This window comes from Cavia porcellus, unplaced genomic scaffold (genome assembly GCF_034190915.1).
Source record: "Cavia porcellus strain 051 isolate PalLab524CR breed Dunkin Hartley unplaced genomic scaffold, mCavPor4.1 scaffold_11, whole genome shotgun sequence".
Lineage (NCBI taxonomy): Eukaryota > Metazoa > Chordata > Mammalia > Rodentia > Caviidae > Cavia > Cavia porcellus.
The window spans coordinates 4,137,420-4,165,314 of record NW_026947494.1 but is presented as its reverse complement, the minus strand read 5'-3'; the positions used below and the strand labels follow the sequence as shown (position 1 = coordinate 4,165,314).

The following is a 27,895-nucleotide window of genomic DNA, read 5'->3' as shown; positions in this document are numbered from 1 at the left end:
TCTAAAATCCAAGAATGAATTGTAGGAACAACACAGGTTAAGAGCCGAATGCATTTTTTGAGAGAAAGAAAGCTTCTGTCTGAGAAAGACAGAAGAGGTCTCTAGTAGGATGCCAAAGCCTTATCTTTTTTTTTTTTTTGTCTTTTTCCTTTTTATCGGTACCAGGGATCGAACTCACGACTGCCTGCTTGCAAGGCAGGCCCTTATGCCGCTGAGCTAAATCCCCAGCCCCCAAAGCCTTGTCTTTTATTGAACAAAACCACAAAGTGCGATGGGTCCACAGTGGGGAGAAATGGGAAATCGCAGAGTGAGCATGAGGCAGGACAGAACTGTGGTCAACCAGTAAGATTAATGGCTTAGGGAAAATTGACCAAATTGGAGACAAACGGGGAATCCAGTCATGCAGCAAGCGGGCGTGCTTAACAGCAGTGACTCTTCCTGTAGGGGGCTGGGCGGGTGACTCCTGGCTTCCTCAAGGTGACTGACAGCTATTTCGAGTATCCATCCCTGATGCCTATCAGTAGGAAGTACGTGGGCGCATCTGTTTGCTTTTGTTCTGAGATCTGGCTCTCAGAATCCCTCTGAAGTAAAAGCTACAGCATCTCAGACTGCTGGAGCCTTGTGATGAGTTTCGCTGGGACAGTCTGTCTCATGTTTGGAAATGGGACTGGAAATTTAGTTCATGCAGCGATACACAACTGTCTGCCAAAGGTTGCAGTCAGCAGACGGTTGGACCTGGGAGCACGGTCTGTCACTTTCCGATGACATTTTCCCTGTTTTAGCGCCATAGTGTGAGAGGTGAGTCTTCGCTTGCTGAGGTTTTGCTGAGGACGGGCAGGGTAAATCCTGCCCGGATTATCTCTCTCATCGCCTCTTCCTGTGAATCTGAGTCATCTCCCCTCTAATTGCGTCTGCGCTCCTCCCCGATCTCGCTGGGCTCACTCTGTGATTAATTTTCTCGGCAGCTATCAGGCATGGTCACGCTTGCTTAACAGGGGAGCCGGGAGTGATCAATAGATTAATCACGGAGGCTGTGCAATTAGAGGACAGGAGCAGCTTCGCAGCTGCCCAGACGCTTCTTTTGCTTGGGGTTTTCCTGCTTGTTTATTTCGGTGGGAAGATTGAGAGCCTAGGGTGACTCAGGACAGGAGAGGCGGCTTGGATGCCGTGACCCGACTTGTGTTCCCCAATAGTCCGTGGCCACCCTGCGTCTCACACTGTCAGTGGTACAAACTGCTCAGGAAAAACGATTTGGTCACTTATCTTCGTTAAGATTTAATTCACATATGATAAAATCCACACGTTTTAGTGGTTTTTAGTATATTCAGAAGATTGCACAAACACACTATCCTTTTAAGCACCCACATTTTCTTCATCTCGAAAGAAACACTCTGCCTTTACCAGCTCCTCTCCACTCCCTGGTGGTGACTAATTTATTTCCTTTCTTGAGGATACACTTGTTCTGGACACTTTGTGTAAATGTTTGTGAATGGCTTCTCTGACTAAGCATAGTGTTATCTGAGTTCATCTATGTTGTGACACGTCTGTGCTTCATTTCTTTTGATGGCTGAATAATATTCCAAGGCCCAGGTACCCTACGTTCCATTTGTCCATTCATTAGTTCATTGATGGGCATTTGCATTATTTCTGTGGTCTGGCTACTGTAACTCATATTGAATAATACTGCTTTGAATACTAGTGTAAGAGTTGTTGCATTTTGATATTCTTAGGTATATCCTGAGAAATCTAACTTGTTGGAGGGGGTTACTGGTAATTCTATGTCCAGTTTTAGAGGAGCTTCCAAGTGCCTCCCCCAGGGGTGCAGTGTTTACATTCCTGAGCAGTGGTTGCTGGGGTTCCGTGCCCCCCACCTTGCCCATGCGCGGTGCTTTCTGCTTCTCAGCTCAGAGTCGCCAATGCATGTGTGTGACTTGGTTTTGGTTTCCATTTCTTTAACCACTTCAGACGTCGTGCCCTTTTTGTGTATCTTGTAGCCACGGAAAGTCTTCTCCAAAGAAATGTCTGATCAGCTCCTTTGCTCATATTTCCATTGAGTGCTTGTCTTTTTGTTTTTGAATTGTAAATGTTCTTTTCATACAGTGTGCATTGCATTCATGATCTGTATTAAGTATATGGTTTGCAAATTTTTTTGTTATCTAGATGTCTTCCCTTCCTTAATAGCATCAGTCGAGGCATGAAAGTTTTTAATTTTGATGAAAGCTTTGGCCAACTTTTTCTAATTGGCTATGTCAGCATTTCTCCACTTGCTTTCATGATCACTCCCCGAAGGAGAAAATTTTAATTTAATTTAATGAGTTAAATTAAATATTAAGGAATAGATTTTGTTGGTTAGCGCTGTGCTTTGAGGAGCCGTATACCATTCATTGCAATACCCAGGGTTTCTTTCCCTCCGAGTACCAGCCTTACCTCCTGGGGATGATGATGCGCTCTCTTTCCTTGAGAATCTGTGAGTCTGTCAAAGTTTTGGTCCTTACCTACAGAGGGCGGAAGTGTGGACACTGATCTGTCCCTGTGCCCAAGGCCACTGTCCCAGCCCTGAGCCTCAGTGTCTTCTGTTTATTAACCCTGTATAGGTAGGCAGGAAGCCGGCGAATGGCTTTGCTCTTCCCCAACAGAGTCTAAGTGTCCCCACACATTGCTCATGGCAGCAGTTTGCTGTGTTGTTAGATAATATGGTGTCATGGTTTATGTTTGTGTCCCCCAGGCCACATGAGTTTGCATTGTTCATTTGTGATGGTTCATTATCTAGTGCTTGGATTGATGGTGTCAGGGCTCCACCCACATAGGGGTGGAGCTAGGATGTGACGTAATGGCAGGAAGAAGGTGTGTCTTTCTCTTTGCTGGTTTGAGCTTGCTGTTTGCAGCTGCTATGAACGGAGGTCCAGCCACGCCCGCCTGTCTTGGAGCCAACTGAGTGTGGACTGAAACCTCCAAAAACTAAGAAATAAACCTTTCCTTTCCCAACTTGGGCATCAGGTATTTTGTCTCAGCAACGAGCATAAAGTAACTAAGACATATGGGCTCCACTGTGCTGGCGCCTGCCCCTCCCTGTCTTTCTGCAGTTATATTTTCATGAGATGCACATGACCAACCCTGGACACCTTCTTAGAATGCCAGTGCAAATTCTACCCCTTACAACTTGGTTTTCAAATTCCTTGCCTCACAACATCTTGAAGATCTTTCCTATTTCTCTGCAAATTCTAAGCTTGATGTTTGCACACCCAGGTTGGTTTAATGCTTACTACCTATGCAAAATGTGTGCTTGTTTGTCAACAAGAAATGATGCAAGTACCTTGTTGGAGTAGCTATCTGGTAGCTCTTTTGTGCTGGGGTCACTAATCCTGTAGGGCTGACATGCACAGGGCTGGGGTGCCTGTCTGTTGTGTAGTGAGCTGGTCAGTGGGAGCAACTCGATACAATAGTGACACGAGTTTCACACGCTGGAAAAGGGCTCTAGGCACCTAGGCTAGGGTCAGAGTAGAGTGCTTCTTCCCAAAGCTGTTGGAAATCACATTAGTGTAGAGCACAGTTAGCTCAGGGAGGGGAAACTGAGGTAAGGCCAATTAGCTGTTCTCATTATCAAGCCTATGGTTCTTCAGGAGGCTGAGGACAGGAAGCCAGGGGAGGGATGAGTCCCACGGGCCGGTGGTGTGGAAGCAGTAATAAGTTAAGGAGCAGGGGACAGCTCAGCCTGGTGACTGTCCTTAATGGGCAGTGGCCAGAGGCATTTGAAGGCTTAGCCTGCTCCAAGTGACTTCCTAGAGTGGCATGATGAGAGCCCGGGGCACAGTGCAACACCTTGGGAGTGTGCTCAACCCCGGTCCTGGAGACCCAGAAGCCAAAGCGGCAGGGAGTCCTGGAGCAGAGAGCTCTGCTACAACTCTTTGACAGTCTCACTTGGGAAGCTTCAAGAGCGAAGGCCATAGGCACCCAGGACCTCTAGCCTGAGGGCTGTTGAGTTACACGGGTCTTGGTAGGATCCAGTTTCTATGATAACACGACTTCATTTTTCCTCTGAACTCTCCCCAGATACCCGTGCACAACTCTACAGCCTGTGCCCTGTGAGATCCATCCTTGTGGAACCTGAGCCAAGGGTGGTGAGCCTGGGGTTTCCCAAGGGCAGGGCTTTGGGGACATGGAGCATGAGCTGGCTCCTTTTATCTTCCTCGGAGGTGGAATACTTTCTTTCTCTCTCTCCCTGTCTCTCTGTCTGTCTGTCTCTGGGTATCTCTCCTCCCTTTTGCTCCTCCTTCTTTGGTAATTTCCATGGTCTCTAGGTTTGGAGTCAGCCTTGCTTCTTTGTGTCTTTTTTCATGTAAGTAGAGGGTGGTGGATGGTCCTCGTACTTTGTAATCAGCAGCCTGCAGAGGCGTCTGATTCTTCTTATTGCTCTGCATAGCCCTACTTAGTGGCCCTGGTTATAGAATGAGGCTGGGGTAAGAAAAATCCCCATGGCTCCATGAGGCGTCCTCTCAGGCCAGGACTCGACAACTGCGTTTGCTGGCACCAGGTGTGCGCTGTCCTTTCTGCTCAGCCAGGACCAGCTGGCCATGGTCCCCAGAGTCATACTCCATGACCATGCTGGCCTGGGACAGTTCTGACAAACCCAGAATGCCAAGGAGAGCACCTGGCAGGGTATGCTGGGCGCTGGTTACCGGGAAAGGGGTGGACTTGTACAGCCTACAGTGACCTCGTGAGGGAGGTCAGGAGGACCCTTCCCCATCAAGAGCTCCAGGGTGTCTGGACCTTTCAGTCACTGAAGCACTTTTCTTCACATTCAAAACAATGTAGAGTATGGCTTAGCAAGTACAAGGGGTTTCCTTGTAAAGATTAAGGAACCTCTAGGGTGCGAGAACCTTGTGTTCTACACCCGGTTTCTCTATCTGGGCTGACACACGTGAAGGTGAAGCAGTGTTAGTCTGCCATGGTGTGGAAGTGGGAGCTGGCTGAGTGTCGCTACACAAGAAGCTGAGATGCTGCCCGGTCATCGGAAATAGGTGTTCTGGAGACTCCATGGCTTTCTCGTCAGTTTATGGCTCGCTGCCTGATCCCCAGAAAACTAGCCACGTCCCTCAGTAGTCACTGTAATCCTGCCATGCAGGAAGCATTTTGTTTCCAAAGAAGAGACAGGCTGAAGTAGATATAGGGTATGCTGATAACTTGCGTCCCATTAATTTTGCCTTTGCTTCTCTTTGTTGGCTGCTATAAATGATGTCCTTCCTTATCTCAAAAGCATGCATTTTGTCCCAGAAAGTTGAGTAACAATTGATTAACAGTCATTGTAGTTTATAATTTCTTGGACCTCTTAGCAATTTCTTTGACAGCCATTATCTCAAGTCTGGTATTGTCTGTCAATATTGGGAAGAGGTTGAATTCTCTTGGATATTTTCTTAAAAACTTGAATTCTCTTGGGGTAGATGTGTGCCCCCCAGTGAGATGCATCTATACAAGATATGAGATCTGGAATGGTTGTACATTTACTCCATTTTAATCAAGAATGTTCTAGAGCTGGGTGTGGTGGCACATGCCTATAATCCCAGATCTTGGGAGACTGACACCAGAGGATCACTGTGAGTTTGAGGCCAGCCTGGTGAGTTCAGGACCAGCTTGGACTACATAATGAGACTCTGTCTCAGAAAACAATTTTTTTTTAAAACAAAGAAGAATTTTCTGGTACAATGAGTTTCTAATTTACAATTACTTTATCTATATTGTGAATTTTATTCTTTATAACAATTGAAATCCAACAGGGTTTTTTGTACAAATTCCCCTTTATTTTATTTCAATCCCTTTGGTTAATTACATTTAAAATTTTTTGAATGAAGTAAGTCTTTAATGAAGATCAATGTAGTGAACTGAAAAAATATAGATTACTTGCAACACATTAAAAAAAGTGAGATGCTCTTAATCATCTCTGAGTCAACTGTGATTTTTAGAAGAATTAATAACATATCTGCACTTCATTAAATAACTAGTTATCATGCATTATGTGGAGAATCTCTTGTTAATTGTCACAAGGACTGTACAGTAACATGACCTGGAATCTCTGACCATGGACCGCTCATTATCCAGTGAGGCGGGGTTAAAACACACACACACACACACACACACACACACACACACACACACGCAGAGCGAGCAGATCATTCAGCAGGTGAATGATTTATGTGCATTTTAGTTGGAGGTGGTTTGAGCTGCTGCTATTCTAGTGCAAACATTTCATTAAGAGGATGGATAATAAGTGGAGTTTTAAGAAAGCAGAAACAAGGGAGAACATTTCAGGGTAAATGTTGTACCTTAAGGGTGCAGAGACAAGGAAAGGAAGAAAGAGAATGGAGTTATTTCTGATGGTGACAGATAGACACAGGCTTTAGGTTCATGTCAGGGTGTAGGCAAACTCCTTTAAATGATCCTGTGTTTGCTCTGGGCAGTGGCTGCCATTTTTAAGCACTAAAGTGGATGATACCGGAGAACTGGTGTAGCGGTGGATGGGCTGGAGCAGAAAGACGGTGGAACCACCCACTGTGGTTCAGAAAGGAGGGGCTGAGGCACAGCTGTGCAGAGACTGGGCCCTTGGAATGGAAGGAGAAGGCGGAAAATGCAGACTGAGCCGTGGGCGGGGGAGTGTCCCTACAAGGCCTGGTATCAGAGTGACCACGGGTGGGGGTGGGAAAGCAGAGGAGAGGATCCAAGGTGAATCAGTGTGTTCTGTTGGCGTGATTAGAAAAATGGTTACAGGTGGGAGGGGGAGGACGGTGGGCTAGGGAGGAAGAATAACCATGTTTACAAAGGAAGCGTTCCAGGGACTGAAGGTCTAAGGAGCAGAGGCAGGGCACCTGTGCTGAGACATGGTGGATTCTTGACAGGACAAGGACAGGGCCACGTTATGCAGACGAAAAGGGAAAGAGAGGATCAGGTCACAGAGGGGAGGATGGCAAAGAATTGCGCCGGGGCAACTTTGTTCTCCAAGGTCCTGAACCGTCCGGCATGAGCTCTTCTCCTTGGGCATCTCTGACTTTCTCAGCGTGTTTCATTGAAGTTCATCTGTCTCACTTGTGCTCTTCTTCCTCACCATCTCTGCTCCCTCTCCCCTTCTGTGGGAGGGACAAAGAGCCAGTCTAGCACAAAAGTGGAAACCATCTTGACACGCCCAGCACTCTTTTCCGAGCTTTCTAGTGAGCAGTGCATGAGTTTAATTTAGTAAGCCTGATAATCAATGTGCTTTTAATCTAGCTAAAGAAAGCTTACTTTATGTGAGCGTCACAGAGGCGTTTGTGGGTTGCCCATGTAGTCCATGTGCTACATGACTTTCCATTTGTGGTATTGATTTACCTGAAGGCAAAGTTTTACTGTGTGATATTAGGCAGAGCTATGATTTTCTGTTTATCTAAGGAGATCATGTCCTTGATGGTCTTGAATGTCACATTGGACTTGCGTCAAAAGCATATGTATGCATTGTGAACGTGTTTATAGTTCTAATTCCCTCCCACCTACTCCTTTAGTCTCCCCATGAATCACAGTACCATACTGTCCTGGTCATCATTTGTAATAATGCTTTAGACAGAGTAAGCAGCATTTCCATTTCTTAATTCTTCTTCAAAAGTACCTTGAATATTCACACTTCTCCAAATCTCTGTGTCAGTCAGTTTTCATTCCTATAAGTAAAGCACCTGAGATGTGATCCACTTATAAAGACAGAAGATCTATTTTGCTCACCGCTGGGAGGTTCTAGCTCATGGTGAGGGCTCCCTGTGGTTGGGGTCTCAGACAAGGCTGAATATCACGGAGGACGCACTTAAACCAAGGAAACGGCTCAGTTTGCAGCCAGACAGGCAGACAAGGAAGGAGAGGCCCGAGTTCCACAGCCGCTTGCAGTGCTGACCTTAAGACCTAAAACTGGCCTCCTTGTAATAGCGCCCTCTGAAGGAGACTGTAGCACCAGGACGCTGGGGAACGCTGGGGTCCAAACCACGGAATTGCCGTGTAACTTTACAACCATCCTCGCAGTGCTTCCACACCTTACTGCAGTGTTAGGGTTTCCCTGACTGCAGATAAATTTAAAAAGAGCTGGGATCCTTACAAAGCGGATTCTGTCAACTTAAGCCTTCTACACAGTTAAGTCTTGGATATCTTAATGACGTTTCATCATTTTTTCCTACCAAAGTCTTGTGCAGTTTTTTGTTGGGCTTTTATTCTAGACATTTGTGTTTTTGCTATTGTAATTGATTCTTTGATTTTTTTGTAGTTTTTCTGTTGGCATGTGGAAATACAACTGACGTTTGTATGTTGGGTTTTAGTGAATTTCCATCTGGCTCATTTTTTCTGCAATCTCTAAGAAGTTATTGACGGACACCTTTCCATGTGAAGCTTGCTCCCACCTCCGAAAGCACGTCCCCCTGCCCGTTGCATCTCTGCCGCTTTTTCCCGCCGGTCCTGCCTCCGTGGGGCCGGGTACCTGGTGCACACGGGAAGGAGTCTGTGTGAAATCCATCCTGGTTTTGTTCTTCACCTCAAAAATAAAATGTTTCAACTTTTCATCTCTTTCACATAATGATTGGTATTTATTTTTTGTAAATGTTCTTTATTAGACTGAGAATAAATATCTCCTATGCCTAGTTTATTAAACCATTTATCATTTTTGCATGAAAATTTTTATCAAATGCCATTGTGCCGCTGTGACTTCCCTTCTTTCTCTTGTAATATTTGGGCTGTTTTTCCATTCTCAGCCCTGCACCGTGAAACTAAACTTAATTTATTCCTAGTGAGCGCATTGGTTTACATGTGCTTTGCTGATCTTTTAGTGTTTCCCCCTGGACAGTTGTTTGTATTTAATGCAATTATCGGTGAACACGAGTCGAAGGTGTCATTTTACTTAATGACTTGAATTTCTTCATACCTTTCTCTGTTCTGTGACTTTTCCTTTTCTGACTTACATTGGCAGTATTTTGAAGCAATGGATATGAAAGTTTTACATGTCTTTTTTCTTTTAGTATTTATCTTACAAATTATAACGTAACTTACTTGTATGCAAATTTAATATTTTATCCTCTTTTCAAATAATGAAAGAAACTTGTAACACTTGAATTCAATTTGCCCTCTCCTACCTTTTTTCCATTGTTTTAATTTTTTGTTATGTTCTAATCCTCAAAATATATTTTATATTGGAAATTTTATTTAGATTTCTACATTATCTGCGTTATTTTCTTCTTGCTTGTGAAATCTATATAAGATAATATTTTTCTGTTTGACTTACATTCTTAGAGTTTCTGTTAATCTTCTGTTGCATGCATCACAGTTTTTATTATTGTACAAGATTTTTTCAATGCATATAGAATTTTATTTCCCAACCTGTGCCCCAGCCCCCAAACATTGAATTATTGAAGATGTCAGTCATGTGTCTTCTGGTTTACAAGACGTTGTGAAAAAGTCAGCTGTTATTCTCTTTCTTCAGGACTCTGTATTTATATAAAGATAACTGTGTTTGTACGCATGTGCATCTGTATTTTTCCCCGGCCGCTTTTAGGATTTTTATATTCACTCCTTTGAACGTTGAAGTTTCATAATATTATGTGTTATAGTGAGATTACCTGTTTCCTGCTTACAATGGCTTGGACTCTGTAACATGAATAGTTAGATAAATTATGACAAAGCAGTGTATGAGGCCAGAAAGAGATGAGGGAGACGTAGATTGAGAAGCTATGGATCAGAGGTAGAAGAGGGAATTTCACCATCAGGGCCAGATGTTTAAGAAAGGAGCAGTGAAGTGGGTGCAAAAGACACAATTGCTAGTGGTCACATCTGCACAGAGCCCTTGGAGGTCACACGTGCATGGGACTCAGAGGCAAGGATATAAATAAATTACCTTCTTTTATCATCTCATTAAACTCTTAGCACAAAAGTCTGTAAGGGAGAACCTACTAGCATGAGAGTTCCAATATTAATTCTTGCAGTTTATAAGGATGATGGGAACTCAAAAATAAGTCTGAACCATGAGATCACAATTACAGTTTGAGCTCTTTATGAATTAAAAAGAATGTTGACTTTTCATTTTATCACCGAATTTCAGTACACATTTTGAAAATTAGTTTAAAAAATGAGAACATCAAGCAAATGAAGTTTATTTTCTTCGCCAAGTAGAACATATTATATGAAATAGTTACTTTTAAAACCTTCCAACAGTTAAATCTTCCTGAATCGCTTTCTGTAAGAACATAAGTAATGAAAAGTGAATTTCATTCCAGCAGCTCAATACCCTGATTAATTAATTATGTTCAAAGATATCCTGGCAGTGAAGTATAGTGACCATCGATCGCCAGGATGTATGTAAGGCAGTGAAAGTGTGTCCAGGGGGAGTAATTTTAATCCATCAGTGCCTCCAGCTTTCGTAGTTGAAGCCGATCTGCATCTGGCTGTCCACTGTGCTGGCGTCCGGCCTGGCTTCTGTTAGTCTGCCCTCTGGCCGTGGTCTCTTGTTATGGTGTCTTTTCCAAAGATTGATGTCTTTTCCAAAATTTAGGTATTGCCAATGTAATAGTATTCAGGTGTTCCTATGTCTGTGTCTTCTGAACTTGTTCTGTGTGCGCTGAGGTCTGAGATTGTACTTTGCTCCTTTGTCTAGACATCTTCCTCTGCTCCTCAGAATCAGCCCATTGCTGGATCCGGGTGCTTCCTGCATTGGCTGCCAGTCCCTCATGCGGTAGACTGGACTAGGCAACTGGGTTCGTCTGATTCGAGGTTCCTGGAGTGGTAGAGCTACACTGGGCGGTGGTTCACTGATGCTGTCCTGATGGCAGTGGGTCCTCAGAGCAAGGCTTCTTCTCCAGGCCCACAATGGGATCTCTCTGGGCCACTGGGGTGGGGCCTTGGGCATGGCTTCTTCCTATTAAGTCCATTCAGTTCAGTCCATTTGGTCCTATTAAGTGTAGATTTGGGGGGCTGAGGATTTAGCTCAGTGGCATAAGCACCTGCCTTGCAAGCAGGCAGTCGTGAGTTCGATCCCTGGTACTGATAAAAACGAAAAAGACAAAAAAAAAAAAAAAAAAGGTGTAGATTTGGTCCGGCCCTGATATTTCTTTGCTGATTTTCTGTCTAGTTGATCTCTCAGTGACAACGGGGTATTGAGGTCTCCCATGACAGTTGTGCTATTGTTTATTTGATTTTCCATGTCTAACAATAACTGTGCTATATAGTTGGCTGCTCCTGTACTAAGCCCATATATATTTATTATTTTAATGGCATTTGTGCTGTCTCCAGCTGTCTTATTGCTTACTGACACAGTCAATCTTGTGTTATTTATCTTTGCTTCATTTTGTAGCTGTTGGATTGATTTCCACGGTCTTTTGCTATTTTTAGGATATCTTTCTTTTCATCATCATTAGTCACAATTCTGTCTTCAAGATCTGAAATTTTATCCTTTCCTTGCTTCAATCTGTTGCATATACTTTCAATAGAGGTTTTAATCTCCTGCATCTCCTTTTGTGTTTGTTTTGTGGGTTCTATTTCTCTCTTATGTCGTGCATTTCTTGTTTCCATCTTTTCCTAAGCTCATCTGTCCTTTTATTTGTGTCTTCTCTAGCATCTTTGATTTTAAGCATCATTTCTTTTTGTACTGAGAGATCATTTTCTCTGTACCATTTTCCACTCATTTTTTCACTGTGTTGTTATCATTTCAGAAGCTTCCAGTGTTTGGCTTCCACCTCCATCTATCTTGTTGAGTTCCAAGCCTCTCCTGGGTGGGCTGGGGGTCTGGGACTGTTCCCACCTATGCGTCTTGCCATACTCCACATTCTCTTTTTTCTTTACTTTTGTCTTTTATGTTGATACTCACCAACATCCGGTGATATACAGCTCTACCACTAGCATTGAAGCTTCTCTCAAGGAGGAAAGATGTCCATTCTCCAGGAATGTCCTCCAGATGTAGTTGGTTCTTTATAGCTGTCCCAAGAATCTACCTTCTCCTGGTGTTTGCAGTTCTGTGATAATGTTCATGTTACATCTGAGAGATGCTGGGTGTGGAGCTAGTCTTGGTCTCTAGATGTGGGGGCTAGGACTACTCTTCTGTCAATGGAGTTCTCTAGAGTCTAACTGCTGTCTCATTATGCTTCAGATGATTCCACATTACTGGCCTTGCTGATGGCTTCACCCTCCAGAGGTGTATGTGTGCATCTGTGTGCTGAGCTGTTGTTCTGAGTCTTGGGGTTCTCATCAGCCCCCCAGGACACAATGGAGGAGGCCCAGATCGCAAGCTCACTGTCTTCTAGACAGCCCCAGTGTCCAGAATGTAATGGTGGGGCGCAGAATGTAGACTCACTGACTTTCAGCTGGCTGGCCCTCTGGGATGTTTGCCGATGGAATAGTTTTAAGAGCTGAGTCTCTAAGAGGTGATTATATCACAGGAGCTCCTCCCTCGCACATAGAACTAGGTTTCCCTTCCTAAGGGGCTTGATGGAAGAATCTTCTCCCTCCTGATCTTACTCCTTCCGTCTTGTGAGGACACAGTACCTCTTCCCTCTGGAGGCCCTGGAGGAAGCCCTCAGCAGCACCCAGGTGCTGGTATCTTGGTCTTGGTCTTCCCACACTCCAGAACAAGCCGAAATAAATGTCTGCTCTTTGTAAGTTACCCGGTCTCAGTTTGTTTTAGGGAAACAAATGGACAATGACACTTTGCTTGTTTATGGCAGAAGAAATGAGAGATCCATTGGGCTCTTCTAGTCCATCAAGCTTCTTTCTGTCAAATATCCTTGTCTTTTCATTGTCCTGCTCTCCTAGGACACTAAGACAAACACACACTGAAGCTGTTCACTCTCGGTAGACCAGTGTTCTCAAGCTTCATTGCCTGGCCCTAAACAGCTGCTGAGTGGTGCTTTCAGCCAGGGAGCCCAGCCACTTTGGCCAGCCAGCCCCACATGTCCATTCTCCCTTCCCCCTCACTCTTTCTGGGCTGACATTTTTCCCCAGGCTGCACCTGCTGTCAGAGACAGTCCCTGACATCAGCTAAGAAAGGAATTCTTTGTAGATCCGAAGCTACCAGAAGTGACATGGTAAAGTTTTCTCACCAAATGTGCCCACCGTATCACACACCTGCCCAGCTCAGGTCTATTTGTCCCTTGGATGCCTTTGCGATCAAACAGGTGATCTGTGAGGGGGTCACTTTCCTTTCTCACTTGCTCCTCCTTTAGTCTGGACTTAGATATCAGGGTCCCACCACCAGAATTGATGAGTAATAAGTCAGCTGTCTGAAACTCATACGTGGCTCAAAAGAGTTAGCAATAGACGGAGTCTATTTACTGAGTCTGGACCACCTTAGTCCTGGCCTTGCTATTGCACGGTTGGATAACCCTGGCCACGCTTGTTTTACCACAAGAAAATTGAGATCATTCTCACCTTTCAGGGTCACCATGGGAACGAAATGAGATCTCACATGCTCAGATCCTGCTGAGCTCACGCCAGCCTGTCCATCTAAAGGAGCGGTTCTCACTGATTAGGAAAAGATGATGATTTTCCTAGATGGTCTATAAATTCCTGATTAGTGTTTAGTATCTGTGTTTTAACCCCATTGAGGCAGGGTTTAGGTGTGCATAGTCATCAACAAACACACCCAGATTTCCAAATCAAAGTTTTGCCTTTGGGAATGCCCACAGAAATAGTGGCTGTGCCATTCAAAGGCCTCTGTCTCTGTCTCTGTCTCTCTCTTTCTCTCTGCTCATCCAGGAATCCAAGTAACTCCATTGCTGAGCTGAGAAAGCTGTTAAACACCCACTGTGTGCAAGGTAGCTGAGTACAGTCTAACATAATTGTATTAAAATGTCTCCAAGGTTGTCATCATCAATTTATCTTTTGTTTTGCAGAGGAAAGAGGTCTCACAGGTAGAACACGTTAAAGCAAAGACTGCACCCTGTGTTGCCCGCCAGCCGAAAGAGGCCGCAGTGGAAGCCCTGTCGCTGGGGACCTGAGACGGCCCTATGGGAGCACGTGAGCCAGTGATGATCAGAGTTTACCATGTGGATTGAAGCTGTCTGGCATGGAGCAGTTGCAGAAAGTCACGTGGAGTGGTCACTGTGCTCAGAAAGTGGGCATCAAACAAAGGCTGCCATCCTGCGTCTCCTGGAGGCTGCACCTCTGCATCTCTCAGAGTTAGCACGTGAAACCCTGTGTCCTGATGTTAGTGTGGCAGCACCAGAAGTTGGGGTTTCTGGGGATAATCAGGAGACACACCCTTGGAGCCTGCTGTGGCTTGAATAGGGTTTGCCCTTCCTGAAACTCAGGCTGAGGTTTGAGTCCTCAGGGCGTCTGTGTCAGGAGCTGGGGCTTAGGGAGGTGTTTGGGTCACAGGAGCAAAGCCTCACAAGTGGATGCATGTCACGCTTCTCCTGTGCGAGTGAGTACTGCTCTTGTGGGGCTGGGCTGGCAGCTGCCGGGCAGCTGGGTGTGCAGCGAGCCCAGCCCTCTTGTTCACACTGTTCTTCACAGCTCCCACTTTCTGTCTTTCCACTTTCTGTAGTGAGCTGACCCCGCAAAGAGACTCTCACCACATGTGGTCACCTGAGCTTGAATGTCACAGCTACCAGAACCATGAGCTGAATTAACCTCTTTGCTTTGTATAATACACATTCTCACGTATCCTGTAATAGTAACAGAAAACAGATGAAGACAGTTCTCATATAAAAGGAGCCCCTGAAAGCTGCCTTGGCCCTTCTACAAGGCAGGAACACAGCACAGATTCACTGTCTATGATCCAGAGAGAGTGCTCTCACCAGGGCGCGGAACTGCCCTACGGTAGAATGTCTACCTTCCAGCACAGTGGGATATCAACTTCTGTTGTCTATAAGCCATCCTTTTAAGGGCATTGGGTCACAGTAGCCTCAATGAATAAGGACATCTTTTCCCCTCTTCTCATTTGCAAAAGTTGTAGTAATTTTTAGTTTGTGAATTTCCAACAAATGAATGAATGATAGCTGATCTACGATCCTGCCATATTAGCACAGAAAGTTTAAATATCTCTAAGGATTATAAGATATAGAAAACAAAACAACACACAAAAGAACTGGGCCAGTTATAGGAAGATCATGCTTTAAGACTGTCTGGTAAATATAGAGCAAACTGTTCCGTTTTTTTCCTAAAGTTCATACTTACACAGGGCATTAACAATGGTGTAACTACTGGACTGTCATTACTAAGTGGGGACACCTTCAGACAGAGGGAGGTGTTGGCAAAACGTGATTGATTTACAAACATTCAGCTAAAATATTTCAAGGTAATTTCTGTGAACAGAGCAAAGGCACGACAGTCCAAGAACGATGCCTGTGTTGCTGGCGGTAAGGAACTACTGGTGCTTAGGAATGCTGGCGTTCCCTTGTTTCTTACCAAAGCGCTTTTATTGTTGGCTTCAGATCACAGGAAATTTCCCTCAGGTTCTAGATTAGCAACTCCCTTTCACACATTGCAATTCAATTGTTTCTGACCTGCAATTGATCGAAAAACCCAATTGCATTCACTAAGATTCTGTACGACAGCTCTTTGCCATGTAGTTCCCATTTCTCAGTACGTTTCCATAGGAATCCCCGACACGGAATATAATCTGCACAAATGGACAAAGTTGAGTCCCATCTAAGGTCCAAAATCGTTTCATTAGACATCCTGAGGAAGATGACTTTGCCTTGGTTGGTTTTAATGGCCTGTCAACTTGGTTCTTGAATTAGCGTGATTTTAAGAATGAAAGCAATACACCCTCATCTATCTCAGTATCTGTCTTAACTTACTATAAATCAAATGGCCAGTCGCTGAATTTAGAGCCCAGCAGCTGACCTGGGTGAAGTCCCAGCCTTGCCCCTGCAGGCTGTTTTCTGGCTCTTAGTGAATGCCTTACCAAGCTGCCATCCTGCAGCTTTAAACTCACCCTTCTCCACTGCACCCGTCAGGCTGAGACCTTTGCAGGTGGAGCTTTGCAGGTGGCTCATGTGCTTTGCTTGTCGCGCCAGCCAGGCCGCTCTGCCAACGGGGATGGACAGCAGGAGACCAGACAGTGGGCCAGCGGGAAGACACACTCCACTTTACTCATCCAACCACATTCTAGTCCAAGCTTCCTCCACCTTTTACCCACATGCCTGTGCAGGCCCCAAACCAGCTCCAGTACCCTCAAAGATGCCAGCACCTCCTTTTCTGAGATTCAGGGTCCCACCTTCATGGCTGCAAAGGCAGCCACAAAGTGGGTCTGACGCCTGCACCTCCTCATCTACTTTTCTAAATCCTAATCATCTCGAGCTCTTCACTTGGCATCTCTAATTCTAGAGATGTAGAGGATTTCAGCATGTTCTCTCTCTAGGCTATGAGCCTCTTCACCTGTTTCTATTTCATGTTTAACTGATTCCTAATATTACATTTTCTCTGCTATCTGACTGTGTGATTTCTGTTTTCCTAAGTGGACCAGGGCCCATGCTTTTACTTGAGTAAAACAGAGGCGAGAGACCTGCTATGGGTCGAAATGCTTTGCTTCCTCCCTAATCCCTAGCACCTGAGAATGTGAGCGTCTTTGGAAATAGCATCACTGTAGGGGTAATGGGATGAGATGCATCGTACCGGAGTAGAGGAGGCTCTGAATCTAGTGACCACTGTTTGCATAAGCGTAGGAGAAAAGGCATTCTAATGACAGAAACAGACTCCAGCAGCCAAGCAGTGTTGAGAGCAGCCAGCGGTCACCAGAAGCTAGAACATGGCACGGGACTGATGCTGCCTCTGAGTTCTCAGAAGGACTTAGCCCTGCACAGACCTTGATTTTGGGAACTGTTAGAGAATAAACACCTGTGGCTTCAAGTCACACAGTGGTTACAGGTACCTTAGGCAATCCCTGATGAGTTGCTTGTGTGATGAATGACTGCAAAGTTGCAATGGGAAGCAGAAATACCAAAACAACATCCAGGATTGGGAGGCAGGTTTATTTATGTTGATGGGCATTGATTGGGGTCACTCCCAGAATATCAGGTTCTGATTTCTGGTGGTCCAGGGTTTATATGAGATAAGCAAGCAGGAAGTACAGAGACAGAGTGGCTTGTCAGTGGGGGACTGGTTTACACAGTGTGCATCACAGTGGCCAGCTGTTGCTAAGAGACAAGAGCAACTGGACTGGGACAGGAACTATTACCTGCGCAGCTAAGAAGCTGAAGCATGCTGCTGTGAGACGGATGCTAGAAATAGATGAGGGTGTACTGCTTTCATTCTTAAAATCACCCTAGTTCAAGAACCAACCCTGGAAGAAGTATTCTGCTCCACAGTGACCTGCTTGGGACCTGATGCCTATAAGTTATCAGTAAGAGGAACTGTTCTCATAGCCTTACCTGACCTCCAACAAAGCCTGTGACAGAGTCACATGCCAAGGCTGACCGGGTCGCCTCCTTAATGGCTCATAAGCAGAGGACCTGACTCAAGGACTCCCAGCTCCTGAGTTGCTATAGGATTGGCGCAAGTTCTTGTGACCCTGAGGGACCCCACTTCTCCTTTATCCTCTATGTGTCCACTTCCCCTTCCTCTGAGGCTGTCCCCAACTACCTGGGCATGCACAGCTCTGAGTCTGGTCCCTATGAGCCTGCTCTGTGCTACTCTGAGGTAAATAGAAGCCTTGTGTTGGAGTTTTACAAAGCACAATTTGCATACATATGGAACTGATGGGGAAATAATGGAGTCCATAAAAATTCGTGAGATTTAAAATAATTGTTCTGTAGCCTGCTGGCTTAACCTTATCAGGTATTCATGGGAACAAGATGATGACCTCTTTTGTCTAGGTGGCCCCTATGTCAGAAGCAATAAAAATGCTATTTAAGAAACACAGCAGGTCCCAGGTTATGGTCTCTGGCTGGCTTAAATGTCACCTTCCCAATCCTAGATCTCTCTGGCAGCGGTCTCAGGTCAAATATAATATTTACCAGTCTGAGAACTTGTAACACAAGGATTTTTGATGCAATGAAATAAATGTGGCTTGATGCAAAAAAGATGCTATTCTATCTGGACACCCAGAATTCTCTGTCAATAGTGCAAGACAGTCAATTCTAAGACACAAATAATTAAAACATCTGTGAGTTTATTGCTTTATAGGTTCCATTTGTATGTTCCATTTTAAAGCTGCATTTAAAGTTGTTTGTGATAAGAACAAAGATTTGAATGCTCAGGGTTCCAGATTTCCTCTTTAATGAAATAATCGCATTCTGCTGCATATCCTGGGCTCATTTACATGGTAATCACAGGTACAATGCCGGCACTCCCATCACAAGTCAGTACAGCAATCTCTGCCTCTCAGGAGGAAGCGTAGGTGTTCACTGCTTACCATACAGATGGGCTCTGGAGGGAGGCGCCCACGGGTGTTGTAATTATCATAGACGGGAGCAGGGGACCGGCAAATGTTCTTGCCTTTCATCGTCTTCGAGAAGGGCAAGTTAGAAACGAGTGTTAGGGGTAGAGTACAGGCTACAGGCTTCTGTAACATCAACCTGAATTCCTATGTGATGGTTGTACTTACTAGCAAAGGTACGAATACACTGTGATAAAGGCATGAACTCACTAATGTTCTGAAATGCTTCTGCGTGATGCAGTGTCTATGCATTTTGCAAACATGGACCCTGGCTCTGCCCCGCATTCTGAGGCCTGCAGTTGGCAAACAGGGAGGAAGAGGACCTGGTCTCCTATCCTGGCTGTCGTGCTGATTGGCTGTGTGACCTTGGAGGACTCGGCCTTCTGGTGTTTCTGCTTTTCTTCTGTAAAGCAGTGTGAATTCAGGAGATCTGTTTGTGTCAGCGTGCCCTCTCACGCATCTCCTCCAAAAGGTGCCCGATCTTTTGCACACAGTGATTCTGCAGCTCTGAAGCACAGTTTCTACCTGCCTTGTGTGTTGAGTCCTGGCTCTACCATCTCTGTGAGGGAACAGCTAATGGACCTATCAGCTCCTGTGAACATTGAATTATCCAAGGACGCTGCTGCCCATGCAGCAATAATGGCCAGTGTCTGAGCGCCACAGGTGCCCTCAGCCCATAACTCCTAGGCTTGGCCGCTGGTCATTGACAAGGTCATTAATCATCTGTCCCGTGTCTGCCCTTCCTGGACCTCCTCTGGGGGCTGACTGTGTTCTTCTGCTATTTCTTTTCTGCTACATGCACTCATTTAAGTACCAAAATGAATTCCATTGCCCTCTTGGAGTTCATGCCGCGGCCCAATTTTTTGCTGTGGAACAGAGGCAGGTAGCTCTTCTCCTGATTTCCCTGATGGAGGCTGTAGGTCTTGTATAGACCCAAATTGTACGGAGCCAGGAGCATAAGACAGTCCCAGGCCCACAGTGTGCTGTAGGGCATTAGATTTCATGATGAGAATGCGCCCTGATCATCTGGTTTTTACCAACGCTAAAGATGTACAGAGAATTCCTAGAAGTAATTCCCAATTCCTTGACAAAATTCACATGTAGCAACGTAAGAGATGCTGTGATTCTACATTTTCTTTTTAAAGTCATGTGTATTTGGACTAAACTTATTTTTATTTGTATAAACTTTGTTTCATGAAAATTGTATGTTGATGATTGTGATGATCAGGAGCTTATTATTCACATGGAATTTATCTTCTTCCACTGAGCATTCTCTTCTTGGGCACCGGTCCATCAAGTTGAATTTTACACAGCTACTGTTTCCTTCCCTTTCTAAATAGTGTATTTGTGTGATACATGAAGCACGTTCCGCAGGCTCCTGGCACTCATCCGCATGGCAGCTCAGTCCTGTGACTGCCCTTCCTTCTCTTCCCCCAGCTAATTTCTTGACAAAGTTTTGTTAACTTTGTAAATTACTTATTCACAAACTGCATCACGTGAGTGCTCAGCCTTCACCATGCTTCCTAAACAGTAACAGCAGCAGTGACACTGGCAGTGGTATTTTTAAGTTGAATCATTAATTTTGGAGGGATTTTTGCTAATTCACGGGACAATTAAGACAGTTTTTTTAAGGGGTTACAGAGCTACTTTATTAAGCAGGTTTGGCAATTTTGTCATTATTGTCTCATATTTTTGAAGTCCATCTAGAAAATTATTAAAAACATACAATATCATTTTAAGTGCATAGGCTGTGATGAAATACCTAGGGATAAATTTAACAAACTATTTGAATTCATTGTGTTCCAAAGTTTCCAAACTAACTTGTTGAGAGGAAAAAAGAAGACAAGGCACAAACTATGCCTATGGAGAGAAAACTCAATATTGCTGGGACATTCCTCCAAACTGAGCTACAGCATTTGTGCACCATATATATTATATAAATTAATATATATTAATTACAATAGCATAAAATTCTTAGATCACTTAAGGGAGATTGTATAGATTGTCTAATCCCTAATTATTTAAAATTTCCACTAGTAATTTTGTAGTTTTCTGTGTAAAGGTTTTACGATTTGGTATTTTCAGAATCATTGTGAACCATATATCTTAAAATTTTAATTTTCTAATCATCTATTATTACTGTAGTATCAGGCAAACTTAAATATATGTGTTAATTTTGATACTGTTGTTTTAGACATTTTTAAATTTTAAAAAGTAATCATGCCCTGGAATAAAGGACAGCTTTTTTCCCCTTCAATCATTGCATTTAAGTATTTTTTGTTTCTTTGCTTAGTGATCCAGAATTAATGTCAAATAGCTAACAGATGTGATTGTCAGGATTCAGGTCTAAGGTGTTCCCCAGTGCCTAGTTGTGTGGAAGGCTTCCTCCCTGAGGCAGAGCTCTGGCCAGTGATCAGAGCACAGCCTTCTCAAAGGCTTTATCCACCAACCCCTTAGTGCATGGAATCCATCCTTAGTAAGGGGGTGTGGCCTTGAGGGCTGCTCTCCAGTCCCCAGTCCCTTCTCCTCTGCCTGTCCCACTCTCTGGCTGCTGGCTGACACCAGGGGAGCCGCTTTTTCCTGCCACGCATGTCCCGTGATGCTCACGGTGGAGCGAGACAGCTATAGGCTGACACCTCTGAATCCATGAGTCAAAATAAACCCTCCTCCTTTAAAGTTTCGTTGTTGGGCATTTTATACAGACTCACAGAATAACAGTAAACCTCATGGACTTTTTCCTGACCAAAAGGAAAAGGCTTTCAATGTTTGACATGAAGAATGGGTGTGTACTATAAGCATGTTGTGGATAAACTTTATCAGATTAAGCAATATTCCAATGATCAGCAGTTTCATTGTAAAATGTTTTTAATTTTAACAAGTGTATTTCTGTAACTACTGACATAAGCGTATATTTTCCCTCAATCTTGTTAAATTCAAGGATTAGATTTTCTTAAGCTAAGTGAATCCAGCATTTTCACCAAATTCTGCTGTGATACATAAAGTTTTTAGTATATCTGTAGTATGCAGTTGTTGGATTTCATTTTGGATTTTTCCATTGAGGATCAGAACTAAATTATAATCTTATTTTTGTCAGAATTTAATATCAAAGTCACATGGGTTTTCTAAACAATTAGGTTTTCTCTCTATTATTTTCTGAAAGGGTTCATACAAGATTGTTGGTATTTCTTTCTTGAAAGTTTTCAAGATTAACTTGAGAAGCTATGTAAATCTGGAGAGTCCTTTAATAACTGTATGTAGCTATTCAGATTTTCCTTTTCCTATGTCTCATCTCTTGTTTTTCCAATAATGCTTTTCCTGAGAATTTTTGTGTTTTATCTGAATTTTCATATTTTGAAATAACTTTCAGAATTTTCCATAATATCTTTTTATCTTTTTAATGCATGTAGGATCTTTACGGTCCTCCCATTTCCCGTTCTTGATATTGGTATTCATGTAGTTCTCTTTTTTTCTGGATTATTCTTGTCAGAAATTTAATTTTTTGTCTTGTGAAGAGACACAGCTTGCTTTTGGGATTCTTTTTTTCAGTTCACATTATTGTTACCATTTTCTCCCTCTATTTGGGGTGTTTGCTTGCTGTGCATTTTCTAGCATTCTGGAACTGCGACAAAATAGCCTTTTAACAGTGTGTGGGCCAGTTTGGTATTCACGTGGAAAGAAGAGAAACCTGACCTGGGTCAAGACTTACCCAAGAATGAAGAATGAGTTACATGTTGATCAAAACCTACAAGTGAGAGGTAAAATAAAATGCTTCAGAAAACAACAAAGGGAAATATCTTCCTGTCTCTGGAGCCTGCAAAGTCTCTTAAGCATGACACTAAAAGCTTTAACCATCACATGAAAGATCAATAAACTGCACTACCCTGAGTCCAAGAAATTCCATCAAAGAAAAATAAGATTATGCAGGAGTGCATGGGAAAGCCACAGAATGGGAGGCATTCTTTCAAGTCCTATGTTCAACATTTATGCACACAGCATGCAAATTAATAGGAAACCGTCTGATAACCCAGTATAAAAAAAGGATAGCTTCAAAAGGGACTTTCTAAAGGGGTGACACCTAAACGACCCTTAAACTGATAAAAACACCATCAGGACAACGGAACTTATACCACTGTGTGACATCCCACATGACTCAAGAGACAGCCAAGAGCTAGGTGGCAGCACCAAGTGTGACCCAGAACTCTCCTTGGACACTGATGGCAGTGAATGTGTCACCAGAACTTCAACCCTGGTTACCTGGCAGCATTTTCCAAAGCTCTGCATGCACAAGCCTGAAACCCCTGTGCACCAGGTGTGGACTGCATAGCAATGGAAATACTCAGGTACCCGGGAGAGAAGGATGGATGTCACAGGAGTGCTCCTTATAACCTCCCCAGGCAGAAAAGTTCCAAAGTCAGTCAACAACCCACTGGATAATGGGCAGTGTCTTAGGCACTTTTCTCATACGTGGGACAAGATATTCAACTCTTGGAGCTCAAAGCAGAAAAGGTTTATTTTGGCTCACATTTCAGTCCATGGTCAGTGGCTCCTCCTCTGTCTCAGCCCTGCAGAGAGGCATAGTGGAGGAGAGCTGCTCGTATCACCCAGCCAGGAAGGACAGAGAGAGAGAGAGAGAGAGAGAGAGAGAGAGAGAGAGAGAGAGACGAGATAAAGAGATACACCCTTTCAGGTACCAGCTTGTATAGCCACCTCTGCCCAGCAGCCTCCCCTCCTAACAGTGCAGTGAGCCATAAACCCCTCTGTGGACTCATGCACCAGTGAGAGGAGCACCCCTACAATCCCAATTGCCTCCTGAAAACCCCACCTCTCAGTGCATGAGGTTTTGGGGGGACATCCGGATATAAACTGCAACAGGGCATAACCACACAATGCACTTTGAAACAGCAACACAGAAGGAGAAGACCCTGCTCCACGCATTTGGTGACAAGCACCAGATAAGCCCACTGCACAATTCAATTTTTAAAAAATGAGTAAAGCAAATCCTTCCATTGGAGGGGGTAAGGACGTTGTATAAAGGCCCGTGTGCCTAGACACTTCCAACTGTGCGTTATACTTCAAATGTTTATAAACAAAAAGTGGCACATGCATAATGATGGAGAGAGAGAGAGAGAGAAGAAAGGCACGTAGGAGCACTCACTAGTGGAAAGTCCTCCCGGGACACCCAGGTGCCTTGGGCCCCTTCTCAACCACCGCACCTGGTTTGGTTGGATGAGCCCCTCCCTGAATCCTCCCTCTTTTTCCGTTGCTGTCTGGCTTCTGGCTGCCAGCATAGCAGACTTTCGCCTCGGGGTCCACAGCGTCCCCCAGGGAAGGATTTCACTGTGTTTCCTGCTCTTCCCCTTTCAGATCCTGTGTGTTTATTTCCTAGCATCTGAAGAAAATGCTGCTGTGCATAGGGCAGGGCCTGGACCCTGGGAGAGCGGGGAGCAGTGGTCCCCAGAGTGCCCTGTGGAGAGGTTTTCACCTCACTGACCCGCCGTGGTGGACGCGGTGGATGTGGTCTTGAGTTAACCCTCGTGTCATCTGTCACACAGCAGCACTGCAGACAGCGCTTTTGCGCAGGGCTCCTGAGACCTGACAGCCAGGGGTGGGGAGGGGCAGGTAGCGGGAACAAAGGAAGGAGCCAAGAGTCAGAGGCAGCTTTGACAATTTTCACCGAATCTGGCCCACTGGACTCGAACACAACATTTACCTTAGCCCTGAATGGAATCGTATTCATTTCAGCCACTCAGTTCCTGACCAAATCCTCTGTGGGTTTTCAGGCCAGGCCACAGCCAATGCCAGGTCCTGCCTGTCTGGTCTCAAAGGGACCCCGCCACCCCTTTCCAGACCTGTCCCCGCTGCTGTGCAGCACACTCTGAAGGGGTCACCCTTCCAGGCCTACGGAGCCCAGCTCTCTGGACCCCAACCTGAGGGGCAGTGTTCGCATTCATCCCACTGGAGTCAGTGCAGTGCAAGGACCCTACATTCAGAGAGCTGTGTTCCTCACTCGGGCCTGTCTGGCTGCAGTGCCAAGACTGTTCTGGTTTTCCTGCGTGGTGCCTGCAGAACTGTGCCAGGAAAGCAAACCAGCCCAGAGCCCGTTGGTGCAATCCCCAGGCCTGGCTCCTCTCTGCAGCATAAACACCCTTTCAGCCCTGCAGAGGGGTTGCTGAGAGCTCCAAGTACTTCAGAATGTGAAACGGGGAAGAAATGACAAAGCAGGGATTTGGGAATGCAAACACCGTGAGCAAAACCAGTGACACAGTTTGAGCGTAAGACAAGAAGAACATTTCTTACCTACGTTGCTGACTGTGGGAAGAAATTTGGCTCACTTCTCTTTAGAGTCAGGCCCATCGGCTTCGTCTTGCTGGTTCTGCGTTGTTTAAAAATTTGCTTTTATTGATGCATTTATTTATTTTGCCATGGCAGGCGTTAAGCTCAGGCCCTTGGGTGTGACAGGTGGGCAGCCTGCCGCTGGGCCACACTCTGGCCTCACAGTGCCCTCATGGTCTTCTCTTGCCTCTTTTACACGTCCCTCCCCCCTCCCACTACACCTGCGGGGTCCCTCAAGTCCTGATCTCTTCTGCTCTTCAGCTCTCACCTCCTTGGTTATTCCTAGCATCTAATGTAAAAGTCAAATTCTTTGGGTCCTGTGTCCTACAAATGCAAAATGGTGCATCGCATCCCACTGAGGGACTCTGGCCTGGCAAACACCCCATACACGGTGGGCTTTCCAATGGCAGTGTTATTAGAGTTTTGAATTCTTGGTGCTGGAAGGCACTTTTATAATCCCAGAGAATTACTAAGTGCCCCATGGATGTGTAAGAGGGTCCCCCCATCAGCCTTGTAGAAAAAGAAAGCTTACAAATCTATTACCCACATCACAGGAGTAGAAAATCACACAGAAACCCTGTTCTTCCTACCTGTGAGAGGTTATTTCTTGAGAAGGTTCTCTTTGCCCTTAGACATGCCATTTGTGCCACAGCTTAGTGGACAGGACCTTCGCCTATTTGGAAACAGAGATTACCATCATTTGCTTCATTCAGCGTAATATTTATTGAACACTTGGTGTGTGCTGGGTCGAAAGCTACCTGCTGGAGACGCCCACCCGAGGAACTCGCAGTCTACCTGAAAATCAAACTAAGCCCGTCATATGTATAGCTCAATGCAAGACAATAAGGCCATAAAGGAAAACATGCAGAATGCAGGTACGCTCCCCTGCTAAAGGTTAGGGAGGAAGACAAGCCAGAAGGACATTTTTCCAAAACAAACAGGAAACCAGCCACCTACAGAGACCCTATAAACCAGGGTAGTTGGCACCCATGGGAAGTTATGCCTCACTCCCTGTGTAGGCACCGCGCACACACACACACACACACACACACACACACACACACAGTGCCCACAGCATTAGGCTCTTCCTCCTTGCCTCTCGTAGCGTGGACCCAGGGCAGCGTGATGCTAGCAGAGCTCAGAGGTCCCTGGGATCCGGTTTCTTCATTCCAGAGGGCTGAGGCTGCCGAGGCTCAGGTTCCTGTTGTCCAGTATAGAGGCACGGGTCAGTGCACCTGTCACTCCTCTTCAGAAATGAGACTGTCTTTGTTTGAATTCAGACGTGTCCCCATGACACAAAGCAGCCTGCAGCGCGCGTGTGATCCAACCCAAGCAGGCGAGGCCACCCCAGCTTCACTCCTCAAACAGCTGTAATCACGTGGGCTGGAACTGCCCCTCCTGGGCCTGCTGCCTGAGGTGGGAGAGAAGCAAGTGTGCGTGACGGCAGAGGTTTAAAAACCACCTTCCTTGGTGCAAGGAAAACTGTTTCTTACACACAGAAGGAAGGCCTCTCTGTTCCCAGGGTACAGCAGAGGCCTGGCTCCAGGAAGCACCTTAAGGAGGATGGAGCAAGTTGCCCTCCCCGCAGGAGCTGGCCAGGCCCCACCCCGCACTACAGCTGCTCTGGAGAAAGCTGTCTGCCCCTATAACCTCTCCCTCCAGCAGCTGGCTGCGGGCTAGCGGTCTCCTGGATGGAGCTGGCCCTCCCTGGCTCCTTCCCTTCCTTATATTCTCTCTCTCTCTCCTCTCTCTCTCTCTCTCTCTCTCTCTCTCTCTCTCTCTCTCTCTCTCTCTCTCTCTCTCTCTCTGTCTCTCTCTGTCTCTGTCTCTCTCTCTTTCCTGTTTTTGTTGTTGATCTAAACCTGGCTTTTCTAAGTAGCAATGAAACCATCTCGCACTTTTTCCTAGGCATGTATTTACTAAGCCTTACTTCAACCTTTTGGGAAAAGCGATCTCCTTGAAATTACTATTTTTCTCAGGCTCCTTGATTAGACAGTGTGGCCATAAATACTAGTGACTTTCAGTCCAGGGTCCTTTCCTAGCTGAGATGCTGTTCCTATGGAGGAACAGCTGATGGCTTGCTTTCTTTAGAGGGTGATGGTTGGGGAGGATGGCGACGCCTTGCCCCAGGGTGCTCACCCAGCTGGGTGTGCAATGCTGAGCGGGTGTCGGGTGTAAGCCAGCCACCCAGGGCTGCTCAGGTGATGATGTCCTGGATCTGCGTGTCACATGCACTTCCTCTCCCCCTTTCCGTGGATTGCGTGTGCTTCTTGCAGTGAAGGCACCTGAGTCAGGGACGCAGGGGGATGCTGTGGGAGACAGCAGCCTGGCGTTGCACGCCGGTTATCAAATCTCAGCCACCGGCTTTGTGCACCAGCTGGGTGGCTCTTGGGCACCTACCTGCCTTCTCTGGGTAGGGGCTGGGGTCTGCGATGCCTCCCTCCCGCATACCCAGCACAGCCTCCTTCCTTGCTCCTCCCTGTGAGCTTTCCTGACAAAGGTACCCAGGATATTTTGCTCTGACATTGTCCACAGTAGAGATTTACTGCTTACTCTGACAGCTTCAGGAGATTTGGGTGTAAAATGACCCAGGGTCAGCAGGGACACAGGGGCCTCTCACGCCTAGAGAGTTCATGGGGCCATGCAGCAGTCAGTCAGAAAGGCCTTCTCAGGGAGAAGTAACGCAGGTCCCCCGTAGACCTGGGGGTGAGAAGGTGCCAGCCGAGGCAGCGAGGTGAAGGAAGAGGCTCGGAATCCCCATGTTAATACCTCTTAATTAGAAGAGAAATGCGCTGGGCTTCTGTTTCCTCATCCCCGGGATTTGCCTGCCTGGTGTGATGAGAAGCAAGCGCACAGCAGTGCACTGGGAGTTTCTGACCTCGTCTTTAATTTGAGCCTATTAGCCTTAGAGTTCCAGCCTCCACCTTCCCACGTGACTGCTGTGCACTGTGGCAGGTGAGCAGGTCTGGGGTGGGGAACAGGGTGGGAGGGCCCCATAGCACCTACCAACTCATCAACGGAGAGGTGGAGGGCTTGGGAGGCAGAGGCTACTCTATCAAGTAGGTGTAAGTCCTGTGTGTCCTCCAGCCGTCATCCGCACTCTCTTTGGGAACCTGGTGGCCTCAAGTGTCCCCACACCTCACTCAGCCTTTCAGTGCTGGTGATTTGCACTTTGAAAATATTCCCCAGTGTCTTAGTCACTTT

General features: G+C 45.6%; 1 long non-coding RNA gene across 1 annotated transcript; it reads left to right on the top strand.

Moving 5' to 3' along the window:
* The first annotated feature begins 587 nt into the window (after window positions 1–587).
* LOC111753962 (uncharacterized) lies at window positions 588–21,195 on the top strand. The gene is made up of 2 exons (XR_002788728.2): window positions 588–798; window positions 13,869–21,195. It is a non-coding gene; the product is annotated as an uncharacterized LOC111753962 (long non-coding RNA).
* The last annotated feature ends 6,700 nt before the right edge of the window (window positions 21,196–27,895 follow it).